This window comes from Schistocerca americana, chromosome X (assembly GCF_021461395.2).
Source record: "Schistocerca americana isolate TAMUIC-IGC-003095 chromosome X, iqSchAmer2.1, whole genome shotgun sequence".
NCBI lineage: Eukaryota > Metazoa > Arthropoda > Insecta > Orthoptera > Acrididae > Schistocerca > Schistocerca americana.
The window spans coordinates 292889004-292904440 of NC_060130.1; the positions used below are offsets into that span (position 1 = coordinate 292889004).

Consider the following 15437-nt stretch of genomic DNA (forward strand, 5'->3'; position numbering starts at 1 on the left):
GGAGTGACCGAGCGGTTCTAGGCGCTACAGTCTGGAACCGCGCGACCGCTACGATCGCAGGTTCGAATCCTGCCTCGGGCATGGATGTGTGTGATGTCCTTAGGTTAGTTAGGTTGAAGTAGTTCTAAGTTCTAGGGGACTGATGACCTAAGAAGTTAAGTCCCATAGCGCTCAGAGCCATTTGAATTTTTGAACGTGCGAATCATTCAACGAAACATCATGGATACGGGCTTTCGGAGCCGAAGGCCCACTCGTGTACCTTTGATGACTGCACGACACAAAGCGTTACGCTTCGCATGGATCCGTCAACACCGACACTGGACTGTTGATGACTGCAAACATGTTGCCTGGTCGGAAGAGTCTCGTTTCAAATTATATCGAGCGGATGGACGTGTAAAGGTATGGAGACAACCTCATGAACCCATGGAGCCTACACGTCAGCAGAGGACTCTTCAAGCTGGTGGAGGCGCTGTAATGGTGTGGGATGTGTGCAGATGGAGTGATATGGGACCCCTGATACGCCTAGATACGAATCTGACAGGTGACACGTACGTAAGCATCCAGTCCCATAACCTTCATCCATTCCTGTGCATCGTGCATTCCGAGGGACTTGGGCAATTCCTGCAGGACAATGTGACACCCCACACGTCCAGAATTGCTACAGAATGGCTCCAGGAACACTCTTCTGAGTTTAAACACTTCCGCTGGCCACCAAACTACCCAGACGTGAACACTATTGAGTATATCTGGGATGCCTTGCAACGTGGTGTTCAGAAGAGATCTTCACCCCCTAGTACCCTTACGGATTTGCAGTCAGCCCTGTAGGATTCATGTGTCAATTCCCTCCAGCACTACTTCAGACATCAGTCGAATCCATGCCACATTATGCCGCGGCACTTCTGCGTGCTCGCGGGGGCCCTACACGATATTAGGCAGATGGTCATCCGAGGTAGTGGAGAACGGCAGTTCATCGTTGAACACTATGTGACACCATCGATTAGCAGTCCATGCATCACGGTCACGGCCTCACTCCAAACATCTGTTTGTAATGTGGTGTTACCGGCAGCCTACGCATGGAACAGTAATTCGCTAGTCCGGCTGCAGCTCGTCTCCAACCAGTTGTGCGGAATAACACACTACGTTTCAGGGAGTCCATTATATGTTCACAGATAACAGGTGCAAATTTGAAGGGTTACGATGTGCTGGTGCACAATACCGCGATCGTCCGGGTGGTCGACCGTAATCTTAACACGCACGTCTGTTCGCAAGTTGCCATGCAGTCCAACATCGGGCCACTGTCACATTACGACGCCTCAGAAATCTGGATATTGCACGATTCGACCAGTCGGGCAAATGCAGACCCACAACGAGGCCTCTTTCAGACTGCCAGCTGGTGATAACGTTGTCTCCTACGAGTACACGGCGTCTCCGTATCCTTCACAGTGGTCACGCAACATCCGATGCTATTCACGTCCATTATACAGGATGATTTTTTCCACCAAGTTCAAACTCTATGGATTGATCGATGAGAGGATATGGAACAAAAAAGGTCTAATGAGCTTATGTCCGGAAATGCGTGGTTTCCATGCTAGAGACCATTTATTCAATCGTACTTTGTTACAGATACTGCGGTCTAATGCGCACTGTACCATGCAGACACAGTTACAGTATGTGTTGAAAATGGTTTCCACGTGCTTCAACGCATGCGTGTACGCGCCGTAGCATGTTCTGTCTCACACATTCACATCGGCCAGGCTGCATCCGAACAGTGTCAAAGGCAGCACGAATATGCTGCTCCAGTGTCTCCACATCTGGAATGGGCTCTGCATACACTATATGTTTGAGAAGGCCCCGTAACCAGAAATCACACGGGTTGAGATCCAGTGAATGAGCAGGCCATGCAACTGGACCCCATCGTCTGATCAATCGACCAGGGAAGACACGATTTAGATGCGTCCGGACGTTAACGGTGAGGAGGGCTGGAACATCATCATATAGGAGCCACATAACCCTTTGAACCACCAATGGCAATTCTTCCAGCAGGGGAGGCAAAGTCACCCGTAAGAAACGCCGGTAGTTCAGGTCTGTTAAGCGACGTGGAAGGAAGATTGATCCCAAAATACGGGCCGGCCGGAGTGGTCGTGCGGTTCTAGGCGCTACAGTCTGGAGCCGAGCGACCGCTACGGTCGCAGGTTCGAATCCTGCATCGGGCATGGATGTGTGTGATGTCCTTAGGTTAGTTAGGTATAATTAAAAGTTCTAGGCCACTGATGACCTCAGAAGTTAAGTCGCATAGCGCTCAGAGCCATTTTGAGCCAAAATACGGTCGCAAATTATCCCGGCCCACACATTCTGGCTGTGCTGATGTTTCGCTGTCACCATGCCGTGGGGTTTCTGCATACTATCCCACTGATTGTCATAAAAGTTGAAGATACAACTCTGCAAGTAGGTGGCCTCATATGTGAATAGGATAAATGACACAAATCCCAGAATCGTGGTTGCCTGCTGAAGAAACCAGTGACAAAACTGCTCCCGATGTGGAAAGTCTGTCGCTAGAGAGACCTGAACACGCTGTAAGTCATAAGGGTAGTAATAATTGTCATGGAGAATGTTCCACACGATCGTCTGGCTCACCCTGCAGTGGCGATCCAATTGCCTGGTACTGACACGGCGGTCGCATTACACGGTGTTAATCACATTTTCCTCCAAGTCTGGTGTCCGGACATTTCGGGTAAGTCCTTCATGATTTCCTGCTTCCTGAAACGACCCTTTCTCAGACAAACAGCGAAACACTGTTGCAGACATTGAATCCTGTGGTTTTTGTCGGTGGGGATAGGTCTCCAGATACAACCTTGCTGCCCGCTGCCATCTGCCTATCCGTAAGTACACACCATGTAGGAAAGCTCTCGATTTGAATACAGAACCACTGTTTACAACGCTGTATCACATCCACTACAAGGTGAGTAAGCAAGAGAAGTGAACCGGACACAACATTACCAATTACTGTGGCAGGAAAGGGCGCTAGGGCATGACCTATGAGGAACCATGCATACTCTAACTGTAGCTGCATTGAACAGCGCGTATTAGACCGCAGTCTCTGTAACAAATGAATAAATGGTCTCTAGCAAGGAGACCATGAATTTCCGAATGTAAGTTCATTAGACCTTTTTTGTTCCGAATCCTGTCATCGATCAATCCCTAGTTTGTACACAGTGGAAAAAAAATCACCCTGTTTACCCTACCAGGTCTGGTAACAACACTCAACACAGACAGCTCTAATGCACTCTGATGGTCATTCTGTCTGTTGAAAAGAATTGCAGCTCTAATAATTTGCATACCTATCGGTGGTGTGTAGGTGGACATTGACATCTGACCATGCCCTCCAGGTGCTTCACTTCATTTGCCAGGCATTTGCAGAATAATTTTGAGATTTTTAGTTCAGTGATCAAATGTTTATTTTTCTATGTGAATATGTATGACAATGTGCAGTTTTTTAATAGTTGTGTGAAGCTGGGACCATTATTATTTCCTTGTTTTGTTATTTTGTACTCTTTGATGGTTTAGAGCTCCGGGTGCAATCTTATTATTATTTTTCTACATCTACATGATTACTCTGCAATTCACATTTAAGTGCTTGGCAGAGGGTTCATCGAACCACAATCATAATATCTCTCTATCATTCCACTCCCGAACAGCGCGCGGGAAAAACGAACACCTAAACCTTCCTGTTCGAGCTCTGATTTCTCTTATTTTATTTTGATGATCATTCCTACCTATGTAGGATGGGCTCAACAAAATATTTTCGCATTGGGAAGAGAGAGTTGGTGACTGAAATTTCGTAAATAGATCTCGCCGCGACGAAAAACGTCTTTGCTTTAATGCCTTCCATCCCAACTCGCGTATCACATCTGCCACACTCTCTCCCCTATTACGTGATAATACAAAACGAGCTGCCCTTTTTTGCACCCTTTCGATGTCCTCCGTCAATCCCACCTGGTAAAGATCCCACACCGCGCAGCAATATTCTAACAGAGGACGAACGATTGTAGTGTAAGCTGTCTCTTTAGTGGACTTGTTGCATCTTCTAAGTGTCCTGCCAATGAAACGCAACCTTTGGCTCGCCTTCCCCACAATATTATCAATGTGGTCTTTCCAACTGAAGTTGTTCGTAACTTTAGCACCCAGGTACTTAGTTGAATTGACAGCCTTGAGAATTGTACTATTTATTCAGTAATCGAATTCCAACGGATTTCTTTTGGAACTCATGTGGATCACCTCACACTTTTCGTTATTTAGCGTGAACTGCCACCTGCCACACCATACAGCAATCTTTTCTAAATCGCTTTGCAACTGATACTGGTCTTCGGATGACCGTACTAGACGGTAAATTACAGCATCATCTGCGAACAACCTAAGAGAACTGCTCAGATTGTCACCCAGGTCATTTATATAGATCAGGAACAGCAGAGGTCCCAGGACGCTTCCCTGGGGAACACCTGATATCACTTCAATTTTACTCGATGATTTGCCGTCTATTACTACGGACTGCGACCTTCCGGACAGGAAACCACCACACTGTCAACTTTTTCTGGCGGGACTGAACTTGAATTACAAAAAAGTGATTTCTAATTGTAGGAGATTCAGTATTGGGAACTGCAACTGCACGTACGAGCTGCACGAGAGACTCGGGGCTGCTGCTCACCTCGCCCTGCTTCTGTTGCGGCGCTTGGCGATTCTGGTGAACTATACGATGCCGGCTTCCCAGACGGAGGCCCTGTGATCGAGCACAGATACTTCGCGGCGGACAAGGACGGCACAATGGTTACGTGTTCGGAGCTGACTGTGAGCTTATTGGCTTGCTAGCGTTGACGCGGGGACAAGAGAGTTTTAGTGTTGTCACGAGGACTTACGACCGTCTGGTGAGCCTCTAAACGACCAGGAAGGGGAGTTATACTGCCTCTCCCACCCATTAGGGCGACTCGCTGAGAGGCTCGTCGCAGACGGCGGCGCTGCGACCGGTGGACTACGTTCTCAATCACACACGAGATCACCCGACAACTCGGCGGCGTCAAAACCGAGGGGCGCAGCCTCCGCCTCTGCAGCTTGCAGGTTTCCGTTGGCGGCGTTCCTGACCCCGTCCTCAGCTGATGCACGCGGCGGCTGCACCACGACGGCGTAGCAAAATACCAGGTGATCAAAAAGGTCAGTATAAATTTGAAAACTAAATAAATCACGGAATAATGTATATACAGAGGTACAAATTGACACACATTCTTGGAATGACATGGGGTTTTATTAGAACAAAAAATAAATAAATAAATAAATACAGAAGTTCAAAAAATGTCCGGCAGATGGCGCTTCATCTGATCAGAATAGTAATAATTACCATAACAAAGTAAGACAAAGCAAAGGTGATGTTCTTTACAGGAAATGCTCAAAATGTCCACCATCATTCCTCAACAACAGCTGTTGTCGAGGAATAATGTTGTGAACAGCACTGTCAAGCATGTCCGGAGGCATTGGTGTCGGATGTTATCTTTCAGCATTCCTAGAGATGTCGGTCGATCACGATACACTTGCGACTTCAGGTAACCCCAAAGCCAATAATCGGACGGACTGAGGTCTGGGGACCTGGGAGGCCAAGCATGACGAAAGTGGCGGCTGAGCACCAGATCATCACCAAACGACGCGCGCAAGAGATCTTTCACGCGCCATCTGTCGGACATTTTGTGAACTTTGTTTTTTTTTTTTGTTCTAATAAAACCCCATGTCATTCCAAGCATGTGTATCACTTTTTACCTCTCTATCTACATTATTCCGTGGTTTATTAAGTTTTCAAATTTATACTGACTTTTTGATCACCCTGCATATTATGATAAGTTGAGATTTATTTATCTGATTAGTAGCAATACATCAATATAATGTAGGAAGCTGCCAAAAAATGTTCAAAAAATTAATTGCTCAAACAGAATCTTGGAATATTCAACTAAGAAATGTCCGTGTAGAAACTACGGAAGAAATATTAGGTTGGTGCATAAGTTCATAGCGTTTATGTTTTGCATGTTGGTATTCTGGTTGCTATGGGTTTCTCTATAGATCGCCATTTTTTATTTGCGTAGTTCACTGTCGCTATTTGAGTTTACAAATTGTCATTTGGAGATTATGATCGGAGCTATGGACGCTAGAAAATGGAGTGCCAAGTGGAGAAAATGAAACATTTACGACATATTCTTCAGTTTGAGCATAATAGACGCGAGACAGCACCAGATGCTGCCACAAATATATGCGACGTGTGTGCGGATAATGATAATGGACAGAGCACGGGAAGAAAATGAGTCGCGCGGGATTAGCCGAGCGGTACCGGCACGGTAGCTCAGCGTGTTCGATCAGAGGGCTAGCTGCCCTCTGTAATAAAAAAACTGAGTTAATGGATCAACAATGAACTGAAACGGGTGTCTTTCGACGTCCTCTCAGAGCAGATACAATGACCGAAAACGAACAAAAATGAGATTAAAAAAAAAAAAAAAAAGCTGTCTAAGGCGCTGCAGTCATGGACTGTGCGGCTGACCCCGGCGGAGGTTCCGAGTCCTCCCTCGGGCATGGGTGGGTGTGTTTGTCCTTAGGATTTCACACACATTTGAACATTTTTGAAGATTTTCTCGTTTTAAGGAGGGAAGAAAATGATTTTCTCGTTTTAAGGAGGATTGTTTTAACATTAATGACTCTCCACGTTCAGGAGATTTGATGAAGATCGATTAAAAGCATTACTCCAGAATAAGCCACGTCAGTGTGCTCGAGAACTGGCAGATGTGATGAACTGTGATCATACCACCATCATGCGACATTCGCATGCAGTGAGGAAGGTTCAAAAAAAGGGAGTATGGATACTGCATGCTCTAAGCCAAAATCACAAAAATAAGCGGTTAACCGTATGCGCATCTCTGCTTGCTTATCATCAATTGTCTCGTGAACAACACCGGCGTTTTCTAAACTCTATCGTTACTGGAGTCTTTATGCTAACATAAGGAAAAGAAAGGAATGTTTGAGTCCAAACAAACCATCAACTCCCCGTACAAAGACCTGTGCGCTTCCACAAAAGATAATGTTCTCCATCTGGTGGAACAGTGAAGGCGTATGTGCTTTGAATTGCCTCCCCGGGGTGTCAGCATCACTGCTGACATTTATTGTCAACAACTGAGACCTCTTGCAGACGTATTACGAGAACAAAGTCCAGGGAGACTGTGTGAAGTGACGTTACTCCACGGTCGCGGAATCGAAAAGTTACCCCAGCGTTGGCAGACTGGTTTCAGTAGTGAAGGAGAATATATTATTCATACAGACGTATCTGTCAAGTGCGTCTGCCCTCTTTTTTAAACTTATGGAAAAACACTACGAGCTTATGCATCAACCCAGTACTAACTAGTTGTCATGAAAACTCAAAAGAAGAAATACCTGTTGATTTAGTAGTAGTGCACAAACAAATAAATGATTCAAGTATTAAAATTCAAATCTCTGTGACCTAAATAAAACAGAAACAGACTAGAACTGTTTGCTTGGTTAGGGAAGAAATTCTTGAGTAAAAAAACACTTGTGAGACAGCATACAAAAATCAGAGTATAGCAAGTGAAAATATGTCTGGCAGTTTGAGTCAAGTAACATGTGAGGGAACTGAACAAGTAGAAACAGTAAAAAACTTGTGGGATAGAGCGAATGAAGAAAAATCACGCTTAGAAACTTACATATATAAGTCTAAGGAAGTGCAGTTTGCACTATATGAGAGAGTGAACCTAGTCGACAGTAATGAAGCTACTTCAATGTTATGTCACAAACCAAGCATTGGGTAACTAAAAAGCTAAGTATAGGAACAAGGGCTGAATGGAACTACTGAGGTTAAAGGCCTTATGACGTAAGTAGACGAATTAAAATAACAAATTACATAATTTGCTCCATACGATCCACATGGTGACTTACATCCAGTTCTGTTTTCAAATTCGTTTCGAGGTGTACTTCCTAAAAGATGGTCAGACGAAAAGAATATCAGATTTATTATGGGCTATCTAACAAGGGAATGGTCCAATCCAACATGTTGAAATATGCAATAAAATTTTTTTTTGAGGAGGAATGCACGGAAATAAGGACATAGTCAAAATTTTAATTGCTAAAAGTTCGTAACTCGCCAAGCGGCTGGAAAAATGTATATCCGTACCGGTGGTGTAGTGGAATTCAAATGGCGCATCAGTAAACAGATAACACGACTCAGCGCGGTTGTAATTTGTAAAGCGAATTTCAGTTTTCTTTCATATTTTCTCTAAAATAATTGTCAGTAGTTACTGTTCACTCAAATCTGTAACTCATTTAACATCCATCATAATTACCAGTTGCTTCTGCGAAACGTAAGTTTAACAGTGGAGATAAAATTGAATTCATGTTCGTTGTGTTTAACGCTTCATATTAAGCAGTGTGCAAACCCTGTTTTACTTTGTAAGCTCTCATTGTGAACTGTATAAATAGAAGAAAGACTTACATGAAATAATACGTATATACTCGCCCAAATGAAACTCGAAAACTGTGAAGAAAAACTATCAGAAAGGTTTACTGTACAGGGTGGCCACGAAGTCCCGTTACCCCTCATTACCAGCCAATATAAACCCATAAAATCGAATGAATAACATGAACACTTCTTTAGAGGAGTTTTCTCGAGATATGAACCATGCAGAGTTACTTATAAGACGCAGGCCCTCTGAATTGCAATTGAGATTAACAGTGCTGATTGCACGTCTTCTTCGACCTGGCTGAACAGGTTCAAGAAATTATACATTATGGGAAATCGCAAAACAATGAAGTTTACATCACGTAAAAGTGTGGAGGAGATGTCATTAATCTGTAGCTAACATTCCCACATCTGATGGGTCTCATGCCAAATAGTCAGGTTTCGTGAAAGAACTGCGAGCAAACCGCACTTCATCATTTCGAGACGAAAAAAGACAGAGTGTTTTGTACAATCGCTTAATGCTATGAATCTTTCATACACAACAATGACAGTGGTGTATGAGCGGATTACTGTTTCTGCAGCTTCATATCTGTCTTCAGGGTCGTCAAGGCATATTAGGACACAAATAAAAAAGGACTGTTTACTGGTAAGAATCTTATAATCAACCTATCAAAATCTAGAACGAATAATTTTTAACGTTTCATTCGAAACGGTTTCTAACCAATTGCAGAAATTAATTCATTGCTTTCCTCGGACTGTTGACCTGGACATAACAAAAGACTATTGATATAAATCAGATTTCACCCGGAACAACCAATGAGACTCTCTATAAATAATTTTTACCACTGTGAAAAGTATTTTTAAGGAAATTGTTGGAAGAAGTAATTTCTGATGGCTTCGTGTCATTTGAGCTAGCACAATAAGCTGAGCAACGCCCAGGGTCGTCTCTTACACCACCGCAATGCTTTCTAAATAAAACCAATAATTACTTTAACAAGCCTGAAAGCATCAATTTTTCTTTCGACAGGTTTGCCTGCTGCGAATCGTGACATTTTTTATACTGTTTAGGTGCTTCAAACTCGCTTGTGTCACTCCCGGTATTAGCACTCCGCGGCGCTACGCTCTCTTTTCACAGTCGATCGCGCGCTAGACAGGAAGGCTGTATAAACCGCTGTCATAAGCAGTTCTTCATGCGACAAAACGAGTAACTTCAACAATTTTTAAAAATATTTTCAGTGGTCCTAGCAGCTAAAATACTGAGTGCATTTCTTTCGTTATATTCTGCCTGTGTAAAAGAATTCAGGGTGAGTTTCGACTGTCCGACAATCTTCCCATTTACCATAACGTATTTCACATGTGAGTTTCTATAGCAATAGTACAACCCGTAAAATACGTATGCAATTTCACGATACGTCAAACCACATTCATCAAAGCTAGCCATTTGCACCTCTACAAATTCCGTAAGTGGGTCGTAATGTTCCCTTGCTGTCCATGGGGCACATTGATTTCTGATGCAATGTTTAGTGTTTGAACAAAACTATGCACTATATTTATCGCTCCTCTGCAGACCGTTCGAGCCGAACTGTGCATAATATTTAGTGTTCTTCTCCAGACCATTATACAGGGTGCTCTAAAATTCTCCTTACAAACTTCTACGACTAATAGAGGGGGCTGAGTAGACAATATTTTGAATTGGAATCCATGCCCAATCGCATTGCCTCTACGGTCACCGGATTTGACTCCACTGGACTTTTTCCTCTGGCGTCGAATGAAGAGTTTGTTTTATGAGACACCTGTAGAGACAATATCTGGTGGCACGAGTTGTTGTCGATGCAGGAGAAATTCCAGAGACACCAGACGTGATAGAGCGTGTGTAGCACAACATCATTCGTAGGTAAAACCAGTGCACCAAATTTGGTGGTCGCCACACCGAAGTGTACTTATAGTGGATCAGAATGCTAACCCTCTTTTGAAAAGGACAAAGATTGTTGAAGTTTACCTGTAAACGACAGCGTTTGTGAAAACTGATTTAGTTTCCTTTTCGTTTCTTTGGTTATTAATGAGTGAAATTGCACAAAAAGTGATGTACTAGGTCACACCTAATAAATTACTTGTACAAGCGGTGATGTTACTAACATGTTTTCAAAAGGGTGTAGCATCCGGACATGGCTTCCAGTTCAAATTATCCAAGTTACTTATGCTGCTGCGATCTTTAAAAAATCACATAAAATACGTTTTTTATGGGCCATAAATGCGAAAGCTCTGCTTAAATGCAGTTTACCGGTTAAAAGTGCAGATAGGGGTTAATTTACTGAACTGGTAGGTGTTCATGTGGAAAGGCAGACTGCTATCTCCCGTAGTCTGTCCGCTGGACGTGTAGTATATGGAAGCGAAATGAGATAAGCCATTTCTCGTGACTTTGAAAAACTACGATTAATCGAGGCAGTGATTAGATAGGTGAAGTTAAGTGGTACCCGAAGTTATTTCCATAGCAATATGATCAACTTACGGAAGCACAGACGGGCAAGGTTCATAGATAACACCACGAGTAGACATGCAGATATGACGCAAACAGAAATATAAATGAAAGCATTCCCTCTCCCTACGCGTAAACGCACATACCGCGTATGTACAATGTATATGTTTGCGCGTAGTGTCAATAGTGAGGGCCGACATAGCTCAACTACCTATGCAACACTGCTTTTCTAGTGTATGAAGAAGTTAGATAAAAACACGTAATCATTCACAATCACAGCGTTCCAGTTTGAAATATGACATGAAATAAATTACGCATCTGAATTAAAACACAGGTAGACTACTGGGGTTAGAGGAAAAGGGCCAACATATAAGTTATACAATCAGCAAGTACACGAAAAGTCTGAATTAGAAGCAGTTTTACAAATAGTGCCTAGTACTACTAACAGGTCCAAAGAAAGTTCAGTTCTATGACGAGGTCAGTTTCATTTCGATTACTGTTTAGAAAATATAAAAACTGGCAAACTTCCATTCCAAATTAGCGAACTTACGTCCTTAATTGCTTTAGAGAAGTATGTAATGCTGTTCACCATGCAAAGTATCAACTCTAAAATACTCCTGTCAAAGGAATTAATTTCCGTAGGCATCCTTTCGACGATAAACAGAACGTTTTTACAGCTTCCACGTTACTACGAGGTACTATCCGAAAGTTCCCGTAATGTGTGTGTAGCAAGGCCAACCACATATAGGAGTCTGACGCGTGCGTTACAGCACGTGACACTACACGTCTTACGTGGTATAGCGACCATCCCCGGCAGGAAATAAGTTTCTATTTTAGACCAGTTTAACACTTTGTAGCTGCGCGTTTAAATACACTCAGGCTCTCGATAGCACATGACAACGTTAAGTACTTTAGTGGGTATCTTTCCACTGGGATAGTAATTTCCCGCCTGCCCCGAACATAGCCGAGTGGTTGCGGTGTATATAGGGCAAGGCAACTATTAGGACGTCACAAGTTCCTTGCGGGGTATTTCTCTTAGGCCCCGATGTGTAGCTGGTAAAGTCTACTTACTACAATGAAACATCTTCAGGTGGTACCGGACACATCCTTTGAGAGTTAGCGACACAAGCAGCTTTGTGCTAGGTGGTCGCATTTAGTTTTTATTCGCATTACTCCATTTTGAGTGTTGCGCGTCTTGCTAAACTAACGATGGCGGGTTTCTGGGAACAATGTGTGTGCATTTTGTTTCAGGGTCGAAAAAACTGCTGCGTAAAGACATGACATGGTGAGACAAGCATTTGGGGAAGATGCTTTAGGTCACAGTCCAACGTTAATACCACGTCAGCCGAGTTAGTGTCATCTGCTAGCACCAAAAGGTAGCGCGTCAGGCAGATTGAGATGCTGCCTCAAAGCAACCCAATTACGGCAGTCTGTGAGTAAGTGGGTCGTCTCCAGGCAGGTACTGCATTGGCAGTGAAGGGGATCCTCACATCTGAGAAATGTGGCCATGGGTCAGCCAAGTGTGGCCAATGTGGCGTCTGCAGAGGACGGAGAATTCCCTGCATGAAGCACGCAGGAATTACTGGCATGTGGTCGTTGTCTCCTTAATTATCCTCAGTTTGTTTGGGGAGATCATGCCAAACAAATCTCAGTTCCAGACTTCCAGCATCGATGGCGTATAAGTGACAATAGGTCCGGTTCTGGCATCCCCTTTTCCAGAATTGGCACATTGGTGCCAGCTTGGCCGACTGGTCAGCTCATTCATTTCCTGAAATCTCAACATGATCGGGGTTCCAAACGAAAACGACTAGCCTGCGTAGCTAGATGGAGATCAGAGACAAGATCCTGGATAGCCATAACCAGTGGGTGAGGAGAGTAGCACTGGTCTATAGCCTGAAGTCTATTATGTAGTCACTGCAGGTTAGGATACTCTTGCCAGTGCAAGAACGAACATGGCTAAGGGCTAGTTTAATGGCCATAAATTCTGCAGCGACGACACTGCAGCCATGTGGCAGAGAATGGAGTTCACTGCACCGTGCATGTGTGTATGCAGAGCCTGTTCGTCCATTGACTGTTGAACCATCAGCGAATACCTCTTCCGAACCTGGACACATCTCAAGTACAGCCAAGAATAGGTGGCGAAAAATCGTTGGGTCAACGGAATCTTTTGGACCAAAGGAGACATCAAGGCAAATCTGAGGTCGGGGCACAAGCCATGGGGGCAGATGCGATGTCTCCCTGACTGGAGGCGACAGTGGAGGAAGTTGCAGCTGCGAACAGAGGCACCGGAGGCGTGCAGGAGTTGTAAACCCAGTTCTGGGTCGCTGCTGTGGGAGGTGGAGCTCTCTTCCAGTGAAAAGGACACGATAGCTGGGATGCTCAGGGAAGCTATGAACATGTATAGCATAATTCAGCAGCTGTTGTTGGCGCCTGACAGGTAATGGAGGGACTCCAGCCTCGACTACTAGGCTCTACACAGGCAAGTTCGGAAGGCCCCTGTCGCAAGTCAGACCCCCACAATTATGAATGTGGTCCAGTATCTGCAATGCTGAGGGAGATGCTGAACCACATGCAAGACTCCCATAATCAAGACGGGAGAGAATCAGGGCTGTGTAGAACCGCAAAAGGGTAGAGCGATCTGCACCGCAGCTAGTGTTAATGAGGCAGCGAAGTATACTGAGATGTCACCAGCACTTTCAGCTAAACTGGCGAAGGTGGGGAGGCCACATACGCCGGAAGTTGACGACTAGTCCCAGAAAGCGGTGCGTCTCAACTACAAGAAGTAACTGATCGTCTAGGTAAAGCTCTAGGTGTGAGTGGGCAGTACGACAGCGATAGAATTGCATGACACGATTCTTGGTGGCTGAAAACTGAAAGCCATGGGTGAGAGCCCATGACTGTGCGACACTCAGCAACAACCATACTAAAGGAGCAATAATAAGAGCAAAAATCTTCGGCATACGAGGAAGGTGATACCAAAGACCCCACCACTGATGGCCACCAGAAAGTGAAGGACACACAGTACAGAGCCCTGCGGGACCATGTTCTCTTGGATACAGAGGGTACTGGGTGAAGCGCCCACTTGAACCCAGAATGTACAGTTCGACAGGAAGTTCTTGCCAAAACTCAGGAGAGGACACCAGAGACCCCACACATGTAATGTAATAAGGATGTGGTGACACCGTGTGATGTCATAAGCCTTCTGTAGGTCAAAAAACACAGCCATCAGGTGCTGATGATGTCCAAAGGCCATCTGGATGGAACCAAACTACTCGATGTGAACCAAACTATCAGCTGTGGAGCAGCCTTTGCAAAAACCACCCTGAGGTGCAGCCAAAAGACCCCGAGAGTCATGGAGCCAACACAGCCACTTGCTCATCATGCATTCACACAACCTACGGAGAACATTGGTAAGGCTAACTGGGCGAGCTGTCCATCTCAAGGGGGTTCTTACCCGGTTTGAGTACCAGAACTATAGCGCTTTCTCACTACTATGATGGAAACTCACTTTCGTTCCAGATCCGATTAAAGACAAGGATGTGCTGCTGAAAATTCACTGAGAGATATTTCAGCATTTGGTTGTGCTTGCGGCCTGACCCCGAGGCCATACTAGAGTAATGGGCTAGGGCACTGGAGATTTCCCATTCAATGAATGGAGCATTATATGGCTCCAGCTGGTAGGTAGTAAAAGATAAGCGCATTCGCTCCATATGCTGTTTAATGAGTCGAACGGCAATTAGGTAATTCTCGGATGCAGACGTGCGAGCATAATGGCCAGCAAAATGTTCAGCGACAGTGTCTGGATTAGCATAAATGGCACCATCTGAGGAAATATTTGGTACACCTGCAAGGGACTAGAACTCGTAGTCTTTGCCCACACCTGCAGTGGAGAGGTACGTGATCCAGTGGTGGAAATGTGTCGTTCCCAGGATTCTTGCTTTTGTCGTTTTATGAGGTTCTAAATGCGAGCACGGAGCCATTTGAAGGCAATGATATGCACCAGTGATGGGTGTTGCTTATTGCATTGGAAAGCCCACCTCCGACTCCAATGGTAGCAACGATCTCTGGGGTCCACTAGGGTACCATCTTCTGGTGGGGGGGATCCCAAGGAAGAGGGGATGGTTTGGTTGGCTGCCAAAAGAATGACTCCATTGTATGCTGAATAGCCGCATCGATACTGCATTGCGATGGGGAGCTAAGGATGACAGCAGAGGTGAACCCATTCTAGTTAGCATTACAGAGAACTCATCTAGATGGGCGTCCAGGTGAGCAACACTGAGGAAGGTACAGGAAGACTGAGAAGTGGGCACTACCACAGAGGTCAGTCTGAACCTTCCAGTGGATAGATGGCACAAGACCAGGACTGCAAAAGGAGAGAGCAATGGTCGAATAAGTCAACCAAGACTAAGAAAGGTGGGGGCAGCTGAAAGAGTAATGCAGACAGTACGTCCTGGGACATGACATCATTGG

General features: G+C 44.8%; 1 protein-coding gene across 1 annotated transcript in view; it reads right to left on the minus strand.

The window, feature by feature from the left end:
• LOC124556532 (transcription factor 12) overlaps positions 1-15437 on the minus strand; it is a 732435-nt gene that overhangs the window by 487855 nt on the left and 229143 nt on the right. The gene's annotated exons all lie outside the window — the stretch shown is intronic.